The sequence below is a fragment of the Mustela nivalis genome (genome assembly GCF_964662115.1).
Source record: "Mustela nivalis genome assembly, chromosome: 19".
Lineage (NCBI taxonomy): Eukaryota > Metazoa > Chordata > Mammalia > Carnivora > Mustelidae > Mustela > Mustela nivalis.
The window spans coordinates 32,999,992-33,022,261 of record NC_139038.1 but is presented as its reverse complement, the minus strand read 5'-3'; the positions used below and the strand labels follow the sequence as shown (position 1 = coordinate 33,022,261).

The 22,270-nt window shown below is 44.5% G+C and overlaps 1 long non-coding RNA gene across 1 annotated transcript in view; it reads left to right on the top strand.

Annotated features, from left to right (window-relative positions):
* Positions 1–713: 713 nt before the first annotated feature.
* LOC309854718 overlaps positions 714–22,270 on the top strand; it is a 285,553-nt gene continuing 263,996 nt past the window's right edge. Inside the window, exon 1 of the long non-coding RNA XR_014306379.1 lies at positions 714–1,834. This is a non-coding gene — a long non-coding RNA (uncharacterized lncRNA). The remainder of the gene's footprint in view (positions 1,835–22,270) is intronic.

Here is a 22,270-nt window from a genome sequence, read left to right as displayed (position 1 = left end):
CAGAGAGAGAGAGAGAGATCACAAGCAGAGAGACAGGCAGAGAGAGAAGAGGAAGCAGGCTCCCTGCTGAGCAGAGAGCCTGATGCTGGGCTCGATCTCAGGACCCTGAGATCATGACCTGAGCCAAAGGCAGAGGCTTAACCCACTGAGCCACCCAGGCGCCCCAGATTTTATTTATTTGAAATAGAGTGCGAGAGAGCACAAATGGGGCGGAGGGGGAGAAAGAGAGAAAGAAGCAGGCTCCCAGCAGAGAAGGGAGCCCAATGCAAGGCTCGATTCTAGAACCCTGGGATCATGACCTGATCCGAAGGCAGTGGCTTAACCCACTGAGTCACCCAGGCGCTCCTCATTCTCCTACTTTTTAAGAAAAGTAAAATCTGATGAACGTGGGTTTCGTTTCAGCAAAACTGCATACTACGGATATTTAGAATTGAATTATAATTACAGTAACTGCCTTGGAGATTCCAGCTTAGAAGAACTCATGCTGCCCAAGGGTGAAGCGTTATTATTAACCGGGCCCGGCTTCGCCGCAGAGCTCCTCAGACTCTGCAAACAAGCCACACATGCTTCCTCGCATTCTCAGGCAAGCAGGTGTGGGTTGGCAAACCGGCCCTGTGCACACAGGGAGGGCAGGGCCAGAACAAAGAGAGAGAAGCAAGCCACTCCTGACCGACAGGCGGAGGAGTTAACAAGCAAGGGACTGACTCCTGAGGCTTGTTCTCGGAGCAGCAAGACCAGCGAATGTCTGCACCTGCCGCCGAAATGCTAAGGAGCTTCCAGAAAGATCCCAGCGGGGCTCTACCACGTCTATGGTGGGGATGGTCACCACCAACCTCACTCTCCAGGCTCCTTCCTTGGACCGACTCCTGACTCCCAAGCTGGGGCAATGAGCAGAGCCCACAGTCACCCACCGCCTGGCTGGCTCCCGGGTCACCAGGGTCGTGCCCTCTCCGTGACCTCCTCCTTCCCGTTCCCTGGGAGCCCACCTCTCCGCGGCCAGAACCCGCTTTGCAGAGGGCGGCTGAGGACTCCAGCTTCTCCGCCAGCTCGCCCGCCCCGTGTGCAGCCGCGGAGGCGCCAGGCCTTGGCTCACGCGGCCCTCCCGCCAGCTCTCTGACCGGGCTGCAGCCCGCCCGGAGCCCCCCGGGGCAGGGAGCCCCAGGAGAGGCTCGCCCCGCGCCTGCCTTCCCGGCGCAGTTCCAGAAGCGCGCGGTGGCGCGGAGGCCTTCCCAGGGTCCCGGGCCTGCCGGGTCCGCCCGCACCGACGGTCGCCTCCCTCTCCGCGCAGAGGTCCCGGCGGACCCGGGCTGCCCCCGCCTGCCCTGCCGCTGCCCATCACCGGTTCCTGCCCCGCCACTGGGCTCGCAGACCAGCCCCGGGACGCAGGACCAGGGAGCCTGAGCCAGGCGGGCCCCCGAGCGCGTGCAGGTGACAGGGATCCTGAGCAAGGGGACTCACCCGGGAGGCCTCTCGGGGATGTCGCCAGAGCAGCAGGTCTCCGCACCCGCCGTCCCGACCGTCCGAGTCTACGGAGGAGCCTTGGCAGGGCTCAGCCACGTCCTCGGGCCGCGCGACCTCCGGCACACCTGACGCTGCCCGGGCCCCGCGCTCGCACGGACGCCGCGCACAGGTGGGCACAGCCCGTGGAGCGTGCGTTCCAGAAGGATCCAAGCGGGAGCCGCCCATTGCGGCGTGGGCCGGGGACACGCCCTCTGCGTGATCTCTTTCACCAGAAACTAGCGTTAGCTGCGTTTTGTAGCCAAGAACCGTGAGACCATGAATGCTTCACCGGGTGTTTACGCTCGCCCAGAAGACTCTTTGAGGCTCTAAGATGGTAAGTCATGTTTCTTTAAAATAGTATTACGTATATACCTTACTAAGGATAGCGGGAGAATCTAGTGGTTTAGAATTTAGGATGGTCTTCATTCTTGTCCTGTTAGTAGGAATGTTTTGAATTTGCCTTTGCTCTCTGGATTTGTATCACTCACAAGGCACTGAACAGACTGGTCTGGCTTACGTTTTTCTTTTCAAGCCAGGGGTTCCGGTTATGGGTCAGAATAATTGGGGGGGGGGGCCTTTTAAAATATCCAGAATCTTTAGCTCACCCCCAGAGATGCTGGCTTAATGGATAGTGCCTAAAATTTGGTATGTAGAAACCACAAACACTCCGAGCGACTCTAAGGTGTCTCCTGGTTTGAGAACCACTCCCTGACCAGCACTGACGTTACCGAGGATCATGTTAGAAGTTCGCAGTCCCAGGGTCCTCCTGCCACGTGAGGACATTGCCGTACTGCTCTGTAGTGTTGGAGAAGCCCTGTATGGCAAGGACGGGGGTCTGCCTTGTCACACTTCTGCTGGCGATGTGGTTTCTCTCTTAAAGGATACTGTCTGTGGTTGGCAACTGACCCAGAGAAAAACCAATTAATAGGTGAATCAGGGTATCAGTCTTAGCATTTAGGACTGGGGAAGCATTAGGACCGGGGAAGAACTTCCTTGGCTCATTCAAAAGATCTCAGTGTCCTGATTCAGCATTCTGACACTTACCATAAAATTCTCAGTGGGCTGAGGGTGTGACAGACTCTTCCATCAATAGGAACCTAAGTTGGGACCCTAGGGGGTATTCATCTTTGTAGTACTGGAAAGAGACCTGAGAATTTTACATCCTCCTGGCTTGTTGCATGATCTTGGTCCGTGACTTAATTTCCCTGGACTCAACTCCTCCCATGAAAATAAACTTACACAAATTGACTAATGCACGATAGGAGCTGGGTGAATGGTAGCTTGGATACCGCAAGTCATGTGATCTTGGGAAAACATGTTCAAAATCTACAGAATGTCTTTTTCTCGTCCTTCAAATGCGGAGAGAAGTCGGTAGAGATGCCTTAGTATTTGATGGGAAGAGACACATTTTTAGGAATGTATTTCGCAGGAGGCCTGACCTTTGGGAAATGTTCAATAAATGTTTATCTTCACCATTATCATTGTTTCCATTTTGGGCATTTATATTTAGATTGGTCTTAATTTAGCAATTTTAACCGGAAAAAAAAAAGGCACAGTGGAATTTGAAAGCCTTATTGTCATGTTTTCTATCTTCTCCTCCCTTTTTTCCCCATCCGTAGAGTTAGACTTTCTTTGTGTCCTGGTTTTGGCTGGTGTACCTGTAAAACATCACTCTTGTTCATCAGTATTGTGTTCTTTTTTTTTTTTTTAAAGATTTTATTTATTTATTTGACAGAGATCACAAGTAGGCAGAGAGGCAGGCAGAGAGAGAGAGGAGGAAGCAGGCTCCCTGCTGAGCAGAGAGCCCGAAGCGGGACTCGATCCCAGGACCCTGGAATCATGACCTGAGCCGAAGGCAGAGGCTTTAACCAGCTGAACCAGGCGCCCCAGTATTGTGGTTTTTTTTTTTTTCAGTTTTTCTCCCCAGATATTTTTAATTTTTAATTTTTTCTAAACATATGTTTTTATCCCCAGGGGTACAGTTCTGTGAATCGCCAGGTTTACACACTTCACAGCACTCACCGAAGCACATACCCTCCCCAATGTCCATAACCCCACCCCCCTTCTCTCAACCCCACTCCCCCCAGCAACCCTCAATTTGTTTTGTGAGATTAAGAGTCACTTATGGTTTGTCTCCCTCCCAATCCCATCTTGTTTCATTGATTCTTCTCCTACCCACTTAAGCCCCCATGTTGCATCACCACTTCCTCATATCAGGGAGATCATATGATAGTTGTCTTTCTCCGACTTATTTCGCTAAGCATGATATGCTCTAGTTCCATCCATGTTGTCGCAAATGGCAAGATTTGATTTCTTTTGATGGCTGCATAGTATTCCATTGTGTATATATACCACATCTTCTTTATCCATTCATCTGTTGATGGACATTTAGGTTCTTTCCATAGTTCGGCTATTGTGGACATTGCTGCTATAAACATTCGGGTGCACGTGCCCCTTTGGATCACTACGTTTGTATCTTTAGGGTAAATACCCAATAGTGCAATTGCTGGGTCATAGGGCAGTTCTATTTTCAACATTTTGAGGCCAGTATTGTGTTCTTAATGATCCTCTTTTCCAAATTCTGGCATCAAAGAAGAGGGTTTTTTTTTTTTTTTTTTGCCTTGGTAAATGTGGAGTGATAGGCCAAGATTTTAATCACCAGAAAGAAATAAGCAGTGATCAGGGGCCCTAGGAAAGTGCTTGAAAAACACAAGAAACTGATTTGATCCCACAGTAGTCAAAAAAAATTGAGGGGGAGCTTGGGGCCAAGGTATGGAAATTCACCTTTGGAGATGAAAGGGGGCAGAAGACCTCCCCCGCCCCCACCTCATTGCTCCAAGCAGCTGCCTAACACCTTAGGTTACATTTCTTAGCACGCACCCTCCAGAACGAATAGTCCTCAACTTTCCATCTACAGCTTTTTTTTTTTTTTTTTTTTTTTTTTTTTTTTAAACAGACGTTTCCAAAAGAACAAACAAGCCGGCGACTTTCCTTCCCTCTCCTCACCCCATCCCAAAGTTGGAGAATCACTCTGTAGCCCCTCTCTCCTGCAAAGAATTACCCAATTATCTTCTAAATTCTAAAAGGGAAACCTTCTCCACCAACTGTTCAGGGCAGGGCCAAAATGCGCAGTGTTGGAAAACTCTAGCAAAAAAAAAAAAAAAAAAAAAGTAAACAAAAGAATCCCACGAAACAGGCTGGGGGGGGGCAAGCTGTCCACATATGCCGATCCCAGCGGTTTCAATCAAAGGCAGAATTGCTTCCCCAATAAATGAAGCCAGTGCAACTAATAAACTCAGCCGCTAATTGCTGGTGCAGCTGTATTAACTAAAGCAAATGTGATGCTGGCAACCATTAATTATCTAATGAGGCCAGCAGTCTTCTGATGGGGGGGCTGATTAAATATTAAAGGGAGGCATATGGAATGTGCCAGGAACAAAAGATTTCCAATCGGGGAGTGTGTGTGTGTGGGGGGGGAATGAACGAAGAAAAAAAGTGAATTCTTTCTTCCTTTTTTTCTTTTCTTTTCTTTCTTTTTTCTTTCTTTCTTTCTTTCTTTTTTTTTTTTTTTTAAGACAAGCGCATCCCTGTGTAAGAGAAAGGTAATTAAAGTTCCCTTGCTCGCAAAAGTCTCAAAGTGAGTTCCGGGGAAATCTGACTTCTGAAGCTTGAGCACAGATGAAAAGGTTTCACTTTAAAAGATGGTGACAAAACATTCCCGTGTAAAAGGGGTTGCCTTTGTTTAACCCTTCAAGCTTGGGTGGATGCCTGCTGTTTGAGCTGTTTCTTCTGCTTTTCCTTGGGGGACCCGCGCTTCCTGGCTGGTTCAAACCAGGAGGCATGTGGATGGGTCCCCGTGGAAGCTGTTCCCAGCATGGTCTTAAAGCGTCTCTGGTCCGTCTTGCGTATTAAACCACATCCAGAGTCTTTGTAGGAAAGGAGGAATATGCCTGGTACCCCGCTAGTTAACCCCTTGACATGTGTGATCTCATTTCACCCACAAAACAAGTTGTAAGACAGGTATTCTACCCGTTTCAAAGCAAGACGTTTTGAAACTTAAAGTGGGGTGAAGTGATTTGCTCAAGATTGCACGGCCGGTTAAAGACCAGACCTGAGATTCAGAATCGGGATCTATATTTGAATGGTTTAGCGTGTACCTGTTGTACCTTATGCCTCCTGCCCTTGCCCCCCGTAAGGACAGTTTAGTGGCCAAGTGATTCATGAATCCTTGCTTATGTGATAGCAGCTTCCTGTAGAGAGTAGGGAGCAGTGGTTTTCTGATTGTTCCTTGAGAAGAGGATGGTCCAACTCTCAAGAATGTTTGAAAGAATGAAATACAAATATAGTGATGTCTTCTGTGTAGCTGTCTGTGACCCCAGAAGGATTGGGGGTACCAGATGACCCGTTTTCTGGCTCTGAGGTCCTTCCTGGGTGGATTGGACTTGTCATGCACAAGCCAGGACAGTCCTGGGCCGAAGGCATGGCTAGTAACCTTAGCAGATATAGATAACATTTTTTTCCAGGTCCCCTTCATTTAAAACCCAAGTTACTTTTGGGTGGCCTTTTTACCAGATTTAAATCAAACTTGATTCAGGAGAGACCTCATTCAGAGGGAGATAGTAGAAACCTGCTGCTTGGGGTACTGGGGTTATGATCCCACGTTTGCCTCCATCAGCCGGTCAGTTCCCTGGTCTTCAAGACTCAGTTTCCCATCTAGAAATCGAAGTGACTGATGACGTGCTCAGTCCTTAACATTTTCTTGCAAACTTTAGATTTTCTTTGAGTCCAAAGGGGAAAAAGAAGAATACTCAGATCAGGGTTATTAATGATAGTAGCCGGCATTCATAGAGCTTTCTTCACAGTTTGCAGAGTTATCTTGCATTGTCTGATTGTACTCTACAACCTGGAGATGGACACAGGCTTTGGAGTGACAAGTTGAGCAAAGTAGCGCTCATGGATGTGGAGCTGTTAGAGAAAAGTTATTAGAGCAAACGCCATTAAAAAGAAATCAGGGTTCCAAATTAAAATCGTAGACATTTCTCTCTTGCCCATTTCACTTATCACATGTTGCCTATCTTGTGCAATTTAACGGAGGCAAGATTTTATATGTATAATGCATATATTATAAAAATTACAGATTATATATGTTATATGTTTGTTTTTTAAAGAAAACGTAAAATTGACTTATTGCTGCTTTGTGCAGGAGAGAAGTCCCCTTGTTTTGTTCAGATCAGTTCTTTTCTCTTCCCCAGATCTGGAGCCCAGCACCCCCTAATGTATATTCCATAGCATTCTGTTTCAATGAGTCGCTACAGGAAAAAAAAAAAGAAAGGAAAAAGGTTCCCTCCCAGCTACAGATAGACTCAACAACTTGGATGAATCTCGAAACATCATAATAAGTAAAAGAACAGATTGGTTTTCAAACAGACAAAACTAATCTGTTCTGAGGAAAAAAAATGCAGGTGATTATTGTTGCTGGCATGGTGGTGGAAAAAAATCAGGAGAGTGATTTCCTCTGGGTGAGTGGGTGGGAGTAAGGATTCACTAGGAAGAGGGCCTCAGGGAACGCGGTGGGGTGTGTGTGTGTGATAAACGTGGGTCATACAGATCTATATGCCCTTGTCCAAATTCCTATAAAATTGAAAACCATTTAAACGAAGGACCTTAATTTAAATTTGACCATTCTTCAAAAGTCTTTATACTGCGTGCATTTTACTTTTATGTAACGTTGACCTCAGTTAGAAATAGAATCCCAGAATATGTCGAAGTCTTATTAATAATGCACATGCTGAAGGGTTTCTGTTTGAAGAGTACTGATGTGGTGCAGTGCACTTTAAAAATGCCTCCAGATGGAAGAGGGATTATGAATGGATAAAAGGATAAATAGATAAATGGACAAGTAGATAGATCATAGATGGGTGAATGGATTAGTGAGTGAACAAGGGAAAAAGTAAATGGGTCGATGGAGGGACAGACAATAAACAAATAAACCGCAGTCTTAATTGTAGCATCTGGGCAATGAATACGCGGGTATTAACTGCATAATTGTCTCAACTTTCCCGTTTGTTTGCAAATTTTCGTAATAAAATGCTGGGTAAAAATAACTGGATCATAATCTTAAAGAAGGTTCTATATTTAGAAAATGCTGCATGCTGCTTCTCTCTCCCATCTTCCCCTTGGGGGTGTTTAGAGCTCAGAAACCTATAAGAGACTTTAAGTCTTGTAGTCAAAATAAAACAAGTAAACTTTATTTATCCTAATATTTCCTAGAAATGGTTGGTTGTGAAACTCTTGATTCTATTTCGATTTTTTTTTTTTTTTTTTTTGTATGGATGGTGAGGATCTACGGTTTTTGACTACATTTCCAATCTCAGAATGCAATAGTAGCATGTAAGATCAGGCAACCTGTGAGAACCAGTGCTTTTTAGAAGGTGTCAAATCACAGGATATGACGTTTCCTAGAATCGGAGTTATTTCCAAGTTGGGCGGAGGTGTTTGCATGGCTGTAAGGTGTGGTAAAATGGTCCACTCCTCCACTCCTTGCAAGAATGTGATGAGAAGTCACTGAGGTCATGAGGGAACGTGGTTATCTGTAAGGAAAATCGAGTGGGTAGCATTCACTGTAACTATTGCAAACATCCAAGCAGTCGGTAGGATAAACAAAGATAAATCCATACCAAGATACTCGGTAGTGGGGAAAAAAAAAATCAAATATGGAGAAGCCCCTAGATGGCGCAGTGGGTTGAACATCCAACTCTTGGTTTCTGCTCAGGTCATGATCTCAAGGTCGTGAGATTGTGGCCCTCGTTGGGCTCTGTGGTTAGTGGGGGGTCTGCTTGAGAGTCTCTCTCCTCCTCTGCCCCTCCTGCTTGTGCTCTCTCTTGCTCTCTAAAAATAAATAAATAAATCTTGTAAAATAATCAGATATCCCAAAGGAAAGAATTTAACCCCCACAAGGAAAGGACAGTTGTGTTCCTTATAAGTAACAATACATAGACTGGAGGGCGACTCACCCAGCTCAGTGAGAGCCAGAAGAAAACAGCCCGCAGACTTCTAGGAGAAAATTAGAAACTACCCACGTGCCCTCCAACAGTAGACTGAGTAGGTAAATTGTGTCCTATTCATGAGGTGGAATAATACACGGTAATGAGGAAAAAATGATCACAGCTGCCGGCGACCATGGGAAGGGAAAACACAGTGCCTGATTTTTATTGACATCAAGGAAACTCTGCCGTTTGAAATAAAAATCTTGGTTGTCATTGTGCTGTGGTGGGAGATGAGAAGTGCAATGGATGGTAGTGACTGACTGAAATAAACAAGATGGTTTGGGGTATTAGGAATATGGTTGTTTGTTTTGTTTTGTTTTAGGGTATGTTTATTTTAGAGGGGCTGCTTTTGTGTGTAGCAGGGAGGAGCAGAGGGAGAGAATCTCAAGCAGACTCTGTGCCAAGCATGGAACCCAAGGCGGGGCTCCGTCCCACCACACTGAGATCATGACCTGAACCAAAATCAGGAGTTGGACACTTAACCGACCGAGCCATCCTGGAGCCCCAGGAATATGGTTTCTTTCTTTCTTTTTTTTTTTTTTTTAAAGATTTTATTTATTTATTTGGCAGACAGAGATCACAAGTAGGCAGAGAGAGAGGAGGAAGCAGGCTCCCTGCCAAGCAGAGAGCCCGATGTGGGGCTCCATCCCAGGACTCCGGGACCATGACCTGAGCTGAAGGCAGAAGCTTTAACCCACTGAGCCACCCGGGTGCCCCAGGAATATGGTTTCTTGATCTCAACTTGAAACTCCCAAATAGTTGTACTTCTCTAGCTAGCTAGCTGTAAAGCTCCCGTATAAAAATTAGAAGACTTGGAGACAAATCCAAAGTCTTTAAGTGTTAACATTTGGAACTCTTCACATGTAAAAAAGACTCAGACCGAGGAGAAACTAAACACGGAAACAGAGGAAGACTAACTGAACTAAAGAAAACCATGAACTGTCAAACCCAAAGAACTCACAGGGTCTCAGACAGATTACACTGCTGTATCTAGGCTTCTAGTCAACCCTGATGAAATATCCCAATCCCAAAGACAAAAATGTTTTTTTACATCTTTTTGATTAAAAGAATAATCCAGACATAGGTCAGAGAGCTTGACAGTTTCTGATATCTTGTCTCCCACACTTAGTAGCCTGTGAAGCTGTAGCTAAAAGGGCAATGACAATAGTATTTTGCATCTAGCCAAAGTGTAACTTTTGCTCAACAGCAGAAGAAAAACCTATTTGAAGAAGTTAGATGATGAAATACTTTACCAAGAAGAAAAGGAGATAAAAACAAGTATTTCCAGGGGCGTTTGGGTGGCTCAGTGGGTTAAGCCTCTGCCTTCAGCTCCGGTCATGATCCCAGGGTCCTGGGATGGAGCCCTGCATTGGGCTCTCTGCTCAGCAGGGAGCCTGCTTCCCCCACCCCCACCCCACTCTGCCTGCCTCTCTGCCTACTTGTGATCTCTGTCAAATAAAAAAAAAAATCTTAAACAAAAACCAAAAACCAAGCATTTCCAGATAGGAAAAGACAAAATATTCCACCAACAGAGATGGACAGTGGAACTTGTAATATTACAATTATGACCTAATAGGTGAATGACACCATAACCAGGAAGTACAGTCTGTGCGTTGTAACAGAAACACGTACTTCTGTTTCGAGAATCTGAAACATGTAATCCTACTTGGGAATGCAATTTCCAAATGGCCTGAACCAAATGTCGGACTTGAGGGTGTCAGGGGGACTGGGTGAAGAATTTTCGAGGCCTCAGAAGGGAATGGTTCATGGACAAGGAGTACAAGTAGCAGCAGGGTAGGACACATGGTTTATTCCCGGCCTCTGGGACGGCGTGGTAGGGCACGGATCACAGGACAGTTGTTCAGAAAAGAAGAGTTAACGGGATAGCACTTGAAAGCGGCCATTCCAAATTATCGAGAAGGACACAGAGGCAAACATTGATTGTGGTATTTTGTATCAAGGCGGGTTGTCACCCAAACGTTACAGCGTTGAGGCTGGCAAAAATGCAAGGGCGTAGCAGACGGGTGGCGATGGACAATGGCAGTGCCTTGCTTTCTGGGGAGAGGAGGCAAGGAGGAAACCGCATGAGAAAAGAGAGCATCTTTGCGTTGAAAGCTCTAGTGAGTGTATCTCGGAACACAAATTGCATTTGCAGAGAGGCAAGTTGCAAACATACCCCTGGGCATTTAGCGAACGCAGTGAACTAAAACCCAGCAGCCCACAGCTGCCAGTCCCTTTCGTGGGACCAAGGTGCTCAGGGGGTTCCCTGCCAGGGAGGGAAGTGTCAGAGCCTAGAAAGCACGTCGCCCCCAAAACGGATTTGCCTTAACTGTAAGGACTGTCCTTTCCCCAGCTCTCATTTTATTTCTTGATAATCCCCCCTCTTTATTATAATCTTCTTAATATCCATCTGTTACCCCTTTCGGCGGAGGCTTCTCAAATTCAAATATCCTGCTATTTTTATCATAGAAGAATATGTAAAGCAACAGAAAACAGTTTAATGGATTTTGGAGCCTGTGGCTCTCTTTAGCATCATTTCCATAACGAAACCCAGTTACAGGCACCCACGTCGCTACAGCTGACTGTTCACAGAGATGAGCAGGGAGCCATTTCCTCCGTGTCAGGGACCCCAGCAAAGCAGAGTGTGGGGCACCCACCTGTGACAGTCCCCTGGCGTTTTCCAACCCTGACTTGAACCGGAGGTTTATGGCAAACTCTTCGATCCCTGACGTGTACTCTGGAGGGTGATGTCCCTCGCTGTTGGATCCTGTGGAACTCAGTGGCATGAGGACATATGTTGCATGGCTGGGGTCTTTGAAACGGTGACTGGAAGGTGTATTTTTTTCCACTTTTTATTTTCTTTGAAAGGTTAATTTACATAGGAGATGAGAGAGAGAGAGAGAGAGAGAGAAGAGAAGAGAGAAAATGGGAGGGACAGAGGGAGAGAATCGAAACAGAATTCCTGGTGAGGCCAAAGGGTAAGGTGGACCTCCATCTCGCCGTCCGTAAGACCACAACCGCAGCCGCAATCAGGAGCCGGCCGCCTAACCGACTGAGCCACCCAGGCGTCCTATGGTTTTCCTAGAACAAGGTCCGGGGAGGAGAATTCTCTTCCCGGGGGAATTAAAATGTCAAAATTTTGATTGAGGATCAAGATGACAATTTCATGGGTACTCATCCTTCTAGACTCGGTCCCAATGAATGTGACTCCTCTAGGGCACTAGAGATGGGATCATACAATACTTGTCTTCTGGTGACTGGTTTATTTCACTTAGCATGACGTCCCCCACTGTTCATGTTGTAGCATGTAGTAGGACTTCCTTCTTTTTTAAGGCTAATGAATATTCTCTTGAATATATACACCGTGTTTTGTTTATCTGTTTACCTACCAATGGTCCCCCCCCCTCAAAAAAAAACCAAAAACAAAAAACGGGTTGTTTCTGCCTTCCGCCATGAATAGTGCTCTATAAATAGGGGTGTGCAAATATCTTTTCCAGACCCTGCTTTCCATTCTTTGGGGTATGTACCTTGGAAGTAGATTTGCTAGATGGAGTGGAAATTCTATGTTGGATTTTTTGAGGAGCCACCGTTTTGCTTTTTAGCTGTAATTAGGCACCACCAGGATGTGGGGGATGAATGCGCCATGAGCCCTCCAGATCATGGAGTCGTTAGGGAGACAGAAGAATACGAACACGTGAGGACAGTGCATTGGAATAAAAGAGCAATGGAGGACTGTCTGAGAGAGCTCGGAAGCATCAAAGAGGGTGTGCTTAGTTCTTCTCGAAGAGAGCAGGAGAGGCTTTCAAGGGGTGGTGGCATTCAAAGTCAGTCTTGAGTGTGTGTCGCGAAAGATGGAGGCTTTTTATCCCAGAGAAAAGATGCCCAGGGATTCGTGACCATTGCCTTCTAGTCTCTCAAGAGCTATTATGTAGAAGACTGAGCACGTGTCTTCTGTGCGATCCCGACATGGAAAGGAGACAGACCTCAGATCAATAGTAGAATGAGATTGCCAAAAATTAGAGCTGTCCAGCACCGAATATCGGCTGTCAGCAGGTAGAGAGTTCCACATCACGTTCCCAATGACAGCCTGTCAGGCCATGGCGGGAGAGGAGCACTCAGCATCTCAGGTACAACTGATGATTTCTAAGGCCTCTTCCACCGTGTGTGGATTCGATTATTCTAACACTGAAGCATCTCTTAAGATTCAGACATATTCTCATGTTTTTCCTTCAATTTGCTCTTACATTACCTCCTATGGATAGATACCTGGACATATCTATACTACGTATAGACATAGACATTATATGCAAATTACATAATATTATAGGGTATAATTATGTCTCTGATGTATGAGAATGCATTTTCTGTGTGACCTACAATAATCGTGACTATTTTTATTAATTGCTTACTTTGTGCTAAGTACTATTCTATGAGTGTTCTATTTTATTGCATTTTATTTCATTCAACCTTCATATTAACCCTGTGCAAGACATACTGTCATCAGACTCAGTTCTGAGACCTGAGACCTGAAACCTGTGGCAGAGAAGCTGAGGAACGTGTCTAAATTCACATTGTTGACTGAGATGTCATTTGAAATTTGACCCCAGAGACTGTACTCTGTGCTAAGCCCTATGCTCTATAGCTTCTCTTGCTGGCCCTCTTTTTTTTTTTTTTTAAGATTTTATTCATTTATTTGATAGAGATCACAAGTAGGCAGAGAGGCAGGCAGAGAGGGAGAAGCAGGCTCCCCCCTGAGCAGAGAGCCCGATGGGGGGGGCTCGATCCCAGGACCCTGGGATCATGACCTGAGCTGAAAGCAGAGGCTTTAACCCACTGAGCCACCCAGGTGCCCCGAAAACAGTTTTTTAATGTACTATTAATTTCAAAACAATTCTTCAGAACAAAATTAATTATGCAAAAAAATAAAGGTTACATATGCCATTAATTTATGAAGTCTCTCCACAATCTTATGGTGCATGTATTATAATATCCTCATTGAACCAGAGAGGAAACGGAAATCCAGAGTGGGTTACTCGTAGGTATGTCTAACCAGGAATTCAGGCAGGTCTGTTTGCTGCCTAAAGTCATTCACTGATAATACCCCTCCACTCCAGAGTCGTATCAGGGACCCTGGCATCCTAGGAATCCGAAAGGCATCTTGTTTTCTATTATCTCACAAGATCAGATAGTAAAATAGGAAATGGCATGCAATCACTTGGGTCAGATGTTTACTTTTCACCTGCCCTCCCGCTCCCCCTCCCCACTCCCCACTGCCTAGAGAAACCTGCTCTTTGGAATGTTTTGTTGTTGGGTTTTTTGGGACTTTTTTTTTTTTTGAGTAGATGAATTGTAATTTCACTGCCTTTTCTCCCCCCCTCCTAATGCATCACACAAAAGACATTATAGAGGCCTTGGTCGTAAAATGGAATTGTTTTATTTTTAATGTTTATTGCTGGAGAGGACCAAGTTGAAAATCAAACACATGGGTCTCACGACTTTAATCAGGAGGAAACTTGCTAATAGATTTTTTTTTTAACTTTAAATTTAACAACTTAACAACTTGGCAATTTAATTAACTTTTTAAACACAACATAAACCAGCCTGTGGGACTTTCTGCTGCCGTACTTAATTGTGGCAAATAGCCTAAGAAGTGGCAAGAAAAACAGATGAGACACCTTTATGGTGAGACGGGCACCATCTGTAGTCACCAGCTAGGATTTTTTGTCCCAATCATCCCCAGGAAGTGTAACTCAAGACTTCCAAATGGCTCTCTCTTGGATTTTCCTTGGGAGTTGAACCGCGGAATCACAACAGCCATGAGGGGAAAATAATACTACCATTCCATAGTAAGAGAATTTATCCCTGTTGAGTGCCATGGAGGGCCTGCCTCCTCTTCTCATTAATTAATTAATTCAACAAATGCAGATTACATGCTGGCTGTCAGAATGATTTTAAGTAAGGCACAGACACTGTCCATGCTTCTGAAGGACTTAAGTCAAGAGGAAGAAGTCACACCTTCACCCAGTGAACACAATGGAGCCCTTGCTCTCATGTACTGAGTATGTTATAATCACACTGAATCTCGGTAGTGTCATTGTTGTTGTTGTTGTTTATATGTTTTGTTTTGTTTGTTTGTTTTTTCCCCCATATATAGAAAGAAAGGAGACAGAGAGAGGCTTATATCAATTTCTTGAGGTCTCAGAACTCATTTACCTGGCTGATAATCAAACTTAGGTTTACACATTCAAAGACATTTAAGCCAGTGTTTCCCAAATTGGGACACTCTGCCTATCACATTGACCTCTTAAGCTCTGCCCAGGTATCACCCAAACCTGTGTTTATTTGCTTGCTTGTTTATTTTTGCTTAATGAAAGGTAGCCCCATTTCAGCAGCAAGGTGTTTGGCATGGACGGTTTGATTTAAGCAAGGTCACGTGGCGAGTGTGTGATTGGTCTGTTATGCAAACAGCAGCCTCAAAAGTTCATTCCTTTTACCACTTGTTCCCCAACCCAAAGGAGATTGGAAATTTTAGAGGAAGAACTCCTAATGGAAGTACCTGATACAATTTTTTTGTTAGTTTTCTGATTTCCCATGTTTATTTTTTTCTCTCCTTTTTTTTTTTTTTGATAGAATAAGAGAAGAAAAATAAGGTTAGAGCGAGCATTTGGGGGACCTGGGAAGAGAGGCATAGCTGAAGGGTCCTAATTTTTAGAGTTCGATTAAATTAGGAAGTAGAGAACTTAGGAAGAATTTTCCAGGGCCATGCCCATAAAGTTCAGCTCTAGAACCCTTGGCCCTGGGCAACACGGTTTACTTCGGATAGAATCTCCCCACCCCTCACTCAGCCCCAGTTCCAGCCCAGCTGTTGTTCGTGACCATGTGTGGGACATCACACCTAGGTGTGTTATTTTTATTTTTTTTTTAAGATTATTTATTTATTTATTTGACAGAGAGAGATCACAAGTAGGCAGAGAGGCAGGCAGAGAGAGAGAGAGAGGAGGAAGTAGGCTCCCTGCTGAGCAGAGAGCCCGATGCGGGACTCGATCCCAGGACCCTGAGATCACGACCTGAGCCAAAGGCAGCGGCTTAACCCACTGAGCCACCCAGGCGCCCTAGGTGTGTTATTTTTATGTGATCGTCATTTCCCTGGGTAACACTGATGAATTTTTTTCTAAAAATATAGTGGGCCTCATTCCCCCCAGAGCCCCTGGAGAATTATTTTACTGGTGATGGCTCTTTTCTACCTCGTCACAAAAATGGTGATGGGTCAAGATTCTATTCCTTGTTTTTTCTAAGCAGAAACAGCAGGGTTTGGTCATGGCTCTACAGCTCTAGTTCCTTTTGTTATAATATGTAGGTCCTTAGAAGTCTGTGGGTTTTGCCCTAGGCATCATTCTGACCGTCGAACCCTAAGGGATTTCTGTTGCCTATGGTGGGGACTCGTGGGCTCATCAAAGTCCTTGCCCCAGATCCGATCCGAATCTGTCCGCTCTCCTTTGTTTTATGGATTCTGTTTCCAAGTAAGTTAATTCTGTTGTTATTGTTAAATCACTATTTTGAGTCTTAAGCAATAAGGTTTGATGGCTACCTGATACTTTAATTTTCAAGAGTCTCGAACATCGCCGTGTTCACGGGTGACATGCAAGACAAAGCTGGGTCCTGAGTTTGGGTTCTTCTGTGGTTCAGATCCACGTTCTTTGTGCTGTAATACATCAGAACACGGAGGAAATAGCCAGGCACTTTTCTTTTTACCCCCCTGCCTGGCCTATTTTTCTTTGACAGTGAGTCGATTTCATGGGTAAAATGAGAGGTTGTTCCAGATGGTCTCGGAGGTCTCACATGGCTCTCTCTCATTCGGTGATTCTCTCTCTCTGAACTTTTCTTTTATTCCCAGTGGGATGAGGATGTAATGCAATGTACTACAGTAGGAGAAAAACTTTCAAAGTCGTAGTGGATCCTAAATAGACTCGTTTAATCTATGCGGGGATTTGAATCCTCACGTAAGACATTTTGCTTAATTAAGCCACATTCAAACATGAAAAAGTCATGTTCATACAAACTTAAGGATCAGATTTACAACCACTGAGCACCTAGACAGTACGGATTAGTCTCAATTAGCCACATCCTGATTCTTGCTCAGAAAAGGTCACCAGATTTTGCAGCCCTTCAGCTACTAGAAATTGAAGTCAGCCAGCCCAACCACAGCCAAATACTTAAAAGGATACTTGATTGGTCACAATGCTTCCATGGAGCGAGTAGGATTCATTCATTCACTTAACGAGCATGCATTGGACACGTGGCACCACCTCAGATATTAAACACAGGGGATATGGGGTGCCTGGGTGACTCCGTTGGTTAAAGGACTACCTTCAGCTCAGGTCAGGATCCTAGAGTCCCAGGATCAAGCCCTGCATCTAGCTCCCTGCCCAGGGGGAGTCCGCTTCTCCCTCTGACCCTCCCCCTCTCATGCTCTGTCTCTCATTCTCTCTCTTTCAAATAGACAGACAAAAACTTTTTTAAAAAAATGAACAAATTGGGGCACCTGGGTGGCTCAGTGGGTTAAAGCCTCTGCCTTCAGCTTGGGTCATGATCTCAGGGTCCTGGGATCGAGCCCCGCATCGGGCTCTCTGCTCGTGGGGAGCCTGCTTCCTCCTCTCTCTCTGCCTGCCTCTCTGCCTACTTGTGATCTCTGTCTGTCAAATAAATAAATAAAATAATTTTAAAAAAGGAAAAAAATGAACAAATACACACAGGGAATTCGAAGACCAGTGTGCTTCCTGCCCCTTGAGTGCACAGTTAATGAGATTTGGGGAGCTTAGTTAGTCATAGAATGGACTGGGCGTCAAAGTCCAGAAGCCTCAGAGGACAGAGTTTTGAACCAAGGAAGCAACATCCTTTAGTTGATACAGGGTTTGTGCCCTTGTTCTCGCCCATAAGGTGACTTGTAGCTTCATTGTGTTTGTAAAAGAAATGCATGCTCATTATAAAAATATCAAGGAAAATACACAGAGAGATATTTTAGGTATCACCCTAAGAACCAGCATTAATAGTAGGTGCATAGCGTGTTAACTATAGTTTTGTACATAAACACAGATTTAAGAATACATAAATACTTTACCCTAACATTTTTTTTTAATTAAAAGAATCCTATTTTGTGGCACTTGGAGTTAAAAATGGAACAATTAAAGTGAATTTGGTAGTAGAGCTGAAATAAATGTCATTTTATTGCAGAAGATATAATTTCCTAATGTAAAGAAAAGATGTTACAAAATCATTAAGAAATTGGAGTGACTGGGGTACCTGGGTGACTCAGTAGTTTAAAGCCAGTGCCTCAGCTCAGGTCATGATCCCAGGGTCCTAGGATCGAGCCCCACATTGGGCTCTCTGCTCAGTGGGAAACCTGCTTCCTCTTCTCTCTCTCTCTCTGCCTGCCTCTCTGCCTACTTGTGATCTCTGTCTGTAAAATAAACAAATCTTAAAAAAAAAAAAAACTGGGGTCACTGTTATGTTTTAAAATACTTTCACTTTTTATATGATGTCATTTGGCTCTCTGCTATAAAAGATGGAACTCTTAATACAGATTTTTTCAACCTTACTTCTCCATAACTTCTGAATTTCTTTGTTATGTTATTAATTTTGACATTGCCAAGGATGGTGACATTTACATCTTGTTCTGTGACCATGATTTTTACAATTAATATTAGTCCTATAGTGAAAATAGAGACAACATTCATTAGTCTTTTTTTTTTAATTTAAAATATTTTACTTATTTGACAGAGATCACAAGTAGGGAGAGAAAAAGGAGGAAGCAGGCTCCCCATGGAGCAGAGAGCCCAATGGGGATTCGATCCCAGGACCCTGAGATCATGACCTGAGCTGAAGGCAGAGACTTTAACCCATATAACCACCCAGACACCCCTCATCAGTGTTTTGACCAAGGTATCTTTATGCCTGAATTCTTTGATTGAACTTCTCCTTTATGTGCTGTCAAACATTAATATGCAAGTCAGCCATCTGGGGAGCTTGTTAAAATGCAGATGAAGATTCAGTAAGTTTGCAGTGGGGCCTGATAGTCCCCTTTGTTTCTAGGTGATATTAATAAACCACAGCTTCTGTCCTGAGAGCAGGTTTTCCAAAGAGCTCTTTCCCCTAAATTCTTACAGAGACTTAGTGTGTTGTCTTAAGAACAAACTCATTCCTGAACTGGGATTATTCCTGAATCCCATTTGTAAAAGTATTTCTCCATTTTTTTCCTCACATTAAATTTAATTTTGGAAAAATCTAAAACCAGCTGAAACTTTGCTTTTGGTAGATAATATTTTAGTCTCCTTAAAGACTTCAGGAATAAAATAATTTTAAAAATCCTCATGTTCAATAAGGTAGACAAAATCAGCCTCGTATAGATCATTGGGTATCACATGTCCTTCTAAGATGCTGTGTCTCTTAATTGTGTGATTTGTTTCTTTTTTCCATTTCAGAAAATTTTTCTTGCATTATATCTTTGAAAACTTTTATTTTTCCTAGTTCATTTGTTGAGTTCTTTCCTAGAAAGACAATCATTCTTTCTTTCTTAAACCATTTTTGTCTCCCACAAATAATATCTTCTCTCTGGCTCCTTGGATATTTTGGAGTTTTGAGCTCCACCCACCCAGTAGGATAACAAGCCTTTCTTTAAGATCAGAGCTAAATGAGACACATCTTTTTAATAGTATCATTTCAGTATCTTCCTGTTCTACGTTTCTTTCCTTGCATGTGCTAATTTTCATTTATAATTTCATTTGCCACTTCATGTTTTTGAGATACCATTATTATTATTATTAATTATTTGTGTTCTAGTCAAGCTGATGTAATACTTGACCATTTCTGTACATCCCTATTTTAGCCATTGTTTTAGATATCCTTCCAGGTTAAACCCATTCCCCACCCTATCCCAGACCATTTCTATTTGTTTATCTCTTATTCCTCTCCTTCTGGCTATATTTTACTTTTTTTTTTTTTTTTCTCCATCTCCCTCATGTTTGGGCAGATCAATCCAGGTCTTCTTGTTGCTCTCAAAGCTGCCCATGGTTTCTTGACTCCTTTCCAACCAGCGAACAGACCGTGTGCAGAGCCAGAGAATGCCTTCTTTTTCGTAACTGTGCTCTGAATAGACTCCCAGGTTCTGTTAGATATCTCAGTCTCCCTCTTTCGTGGCCCAGGATGCATCCTATTTTCAGGAGAAGATATGCTCAGCTTTTATGTTTACCTTTTCAACTCATGGTCATAGTCATTTTTTTTTTCTTTCACTCAGTCCTCTACAGAAAAGTCTTTTTATCAAAAGAGGAGAAAGGCCAGGATGCACACTCAATTTGCTCTTCCCCTAGGATTAGTGAGAACTGCCCACCACACACCTTCTAGAAAGTTGTGGGTGCATGAGGCTGAGCACACCAGGATGCTCTAGTTAAGGAAACCACTGTTTTTGGTATTGACAGCTCTGGATTATGGTTTTAGGTTGCCAGGGCACTTGGAGGTGAACACTTTCACTCTTGGCTACATTTTGTCTTTTCATCAAATTTGATGGTTAAGCCTGTGTGTTTCGGTGCACTGTTTGAAGATGAAAGTCCCCATAGATCCGATACATCATCAGGGTATGGTTTGCTTGACGTTCTGTAGTCTTCTCACTGGATGTCCATAAAAGATAATAAATTAAACATCTGTAGCCCTCTTTTTGCACATCGCTCTCTTCCTGGCTGACAACAGATACTCAATAACGTTTGCTGAGTTAGAGGAATAGGGAGAGGGACAGAGGTCTACTGAGCTACTGTTGCAAGAAGGCTTGGAAGCCTTCTTGTAACAGTATGTAACTTGTTACATACCTTACTTCCTTTACTTTTCACAAGAACCAATGATGAGTTGGTGTTTCTGTTCCTGTCTTTCGGATGAGGGTACTGATGGGCATACAGAGTTTGGGACTTGGTCAGTGTAAACAGTCATGGCGGAACCAGGTCCCACAGGCAGGTGGGAGTGGAGCCAATCCCCTTCCACTAGGGACACAGTCCCAGCCACAGGGGAAACGTAGACACAGCTAGAAGGGCCACTTTGTCCATATGTTGTGAATTCATTGGCCCAGGGGTTGTCTACAGATGGCAGATGTTTTGTTCTATCTTGTCTTTTAAAAAAAAAAAAAGTAGCTGTCAGTGATCAATCAATGATCAAATATTCTGTAAATCTGGGTTGCAGCATGACATCAGAAATCAGAAGCTCTAGCTGTATGGGGTCTTCTCCTTTAACGGGGGCAGTTGACAATGACGAGGCAGTGGTCATCTTTTTTATATGACATGTGCTCTCTGTGAGGCACCATGACCCTCTTCTTCCCCCTACTCTGTTTCACATGCCTCCCCTCTGAAGGCATTTGAGTTTGCAGTCCTTCCCAGATGAAACTTGTCCCAGGCCTGGTGCCCTTGCAGGCTGTGCACAGTGTAGGTGTGTCATGGTTAGAGAAATCTCCAAGTCCTCGGGGGGCCCTAGTCCTGACAGAAGCACAGTCACAAGAGGCCTCCCTGAAACAGAACCTTGTCTCTCAGGATTCCTTAGGCTCTACTCTGGAGTCTGGAAGTGTCACTTTATTCAGCTAAGAGTTACCGCATCTTCGCAGACTCTGTCAAGACAGGATCTAAGAGATGGTTTGCAAATCCTGCAGGAGCAGCTCTGAGCTAGGGCTCTGGTCTCTAGGGATGACACAAAGAGAGATCATCTTGTGTGTGTGGTAGGGTTGTTTCCTCCCCAGAGAGAGAGAATTAATGAGAGTCAGGAGAGGTCTGTCCTCTGGGTCCAGTGGGAGTGCCTCCTGAGGAAGGGGCTGTCAGGATGCCTCCTCAGAGAAGAGTGTTCCAGAAGAGCAATGATGGAAATCAGCACCCAGATTAGCACTCCAGGGAAAACAAGCCTCCCCTTCCATCTCTTGGCTCAGCGGCGTGGGCCCTATTAGCTGTGCTCTGGGTCCATCTTGCCAGGGGCAACCTTGCAACTCTGAAATTTGCAGGTGGGGGTTCTCGAATTCTATCCTACCGGGAAGTCCCCTGTCCCAGCCTGTGAATTAGGGAGATCCCCTGGCTCTTAACTTGAAGCCATTGGGTAAGTACGTGGTGGAGTCTGGGAATGTGCATGTTTAATGAAAGTTGGGTGTTTAATATGGATGGACCAGAGTTTGGGGGGGGGGGGGAATCAATGGGGAAACTTCCAGAAAAGTCAAAAGTATAAAGACAGAAAGCAAGTCAGTGGTTGCCTGAGGCTGGGAGTAGGTTCAGGGGTTGACTGCACATGGGCGTTGGGGAACTTTCTGGGGCGATGTACAGGTTTGAACCCTGGATTGTGTGATGGCTGCATGTCTGTATACATTAACTCAAAGTCATCAAACTGCACTTAGGATGGGTGACTCGTATATAAATTAACCCCCCCAAAGCTGTTAAATGTACACACACACACCCCTATACCCTGAAGTAACAATAATATGGTGCTGCAATGAGGGAGACCTGGGTGGCGCAGTCCATTGAGTGTCCAGCTGTTTGTTGGTTTCGGCCAGGGGCACGGTCTCCAAGTTGTGAGATCAAGCCCCACATTGGGCTCCACGCTTGGCATGGAATCGGATTAGGATTCTCCTTCTCCCCCAGCCCTTCCCCGCCCAGACAAATAAATCTTAAAAAAAAAAAAATGTTATAATGATGGAGCAACATGGAAAAATAATG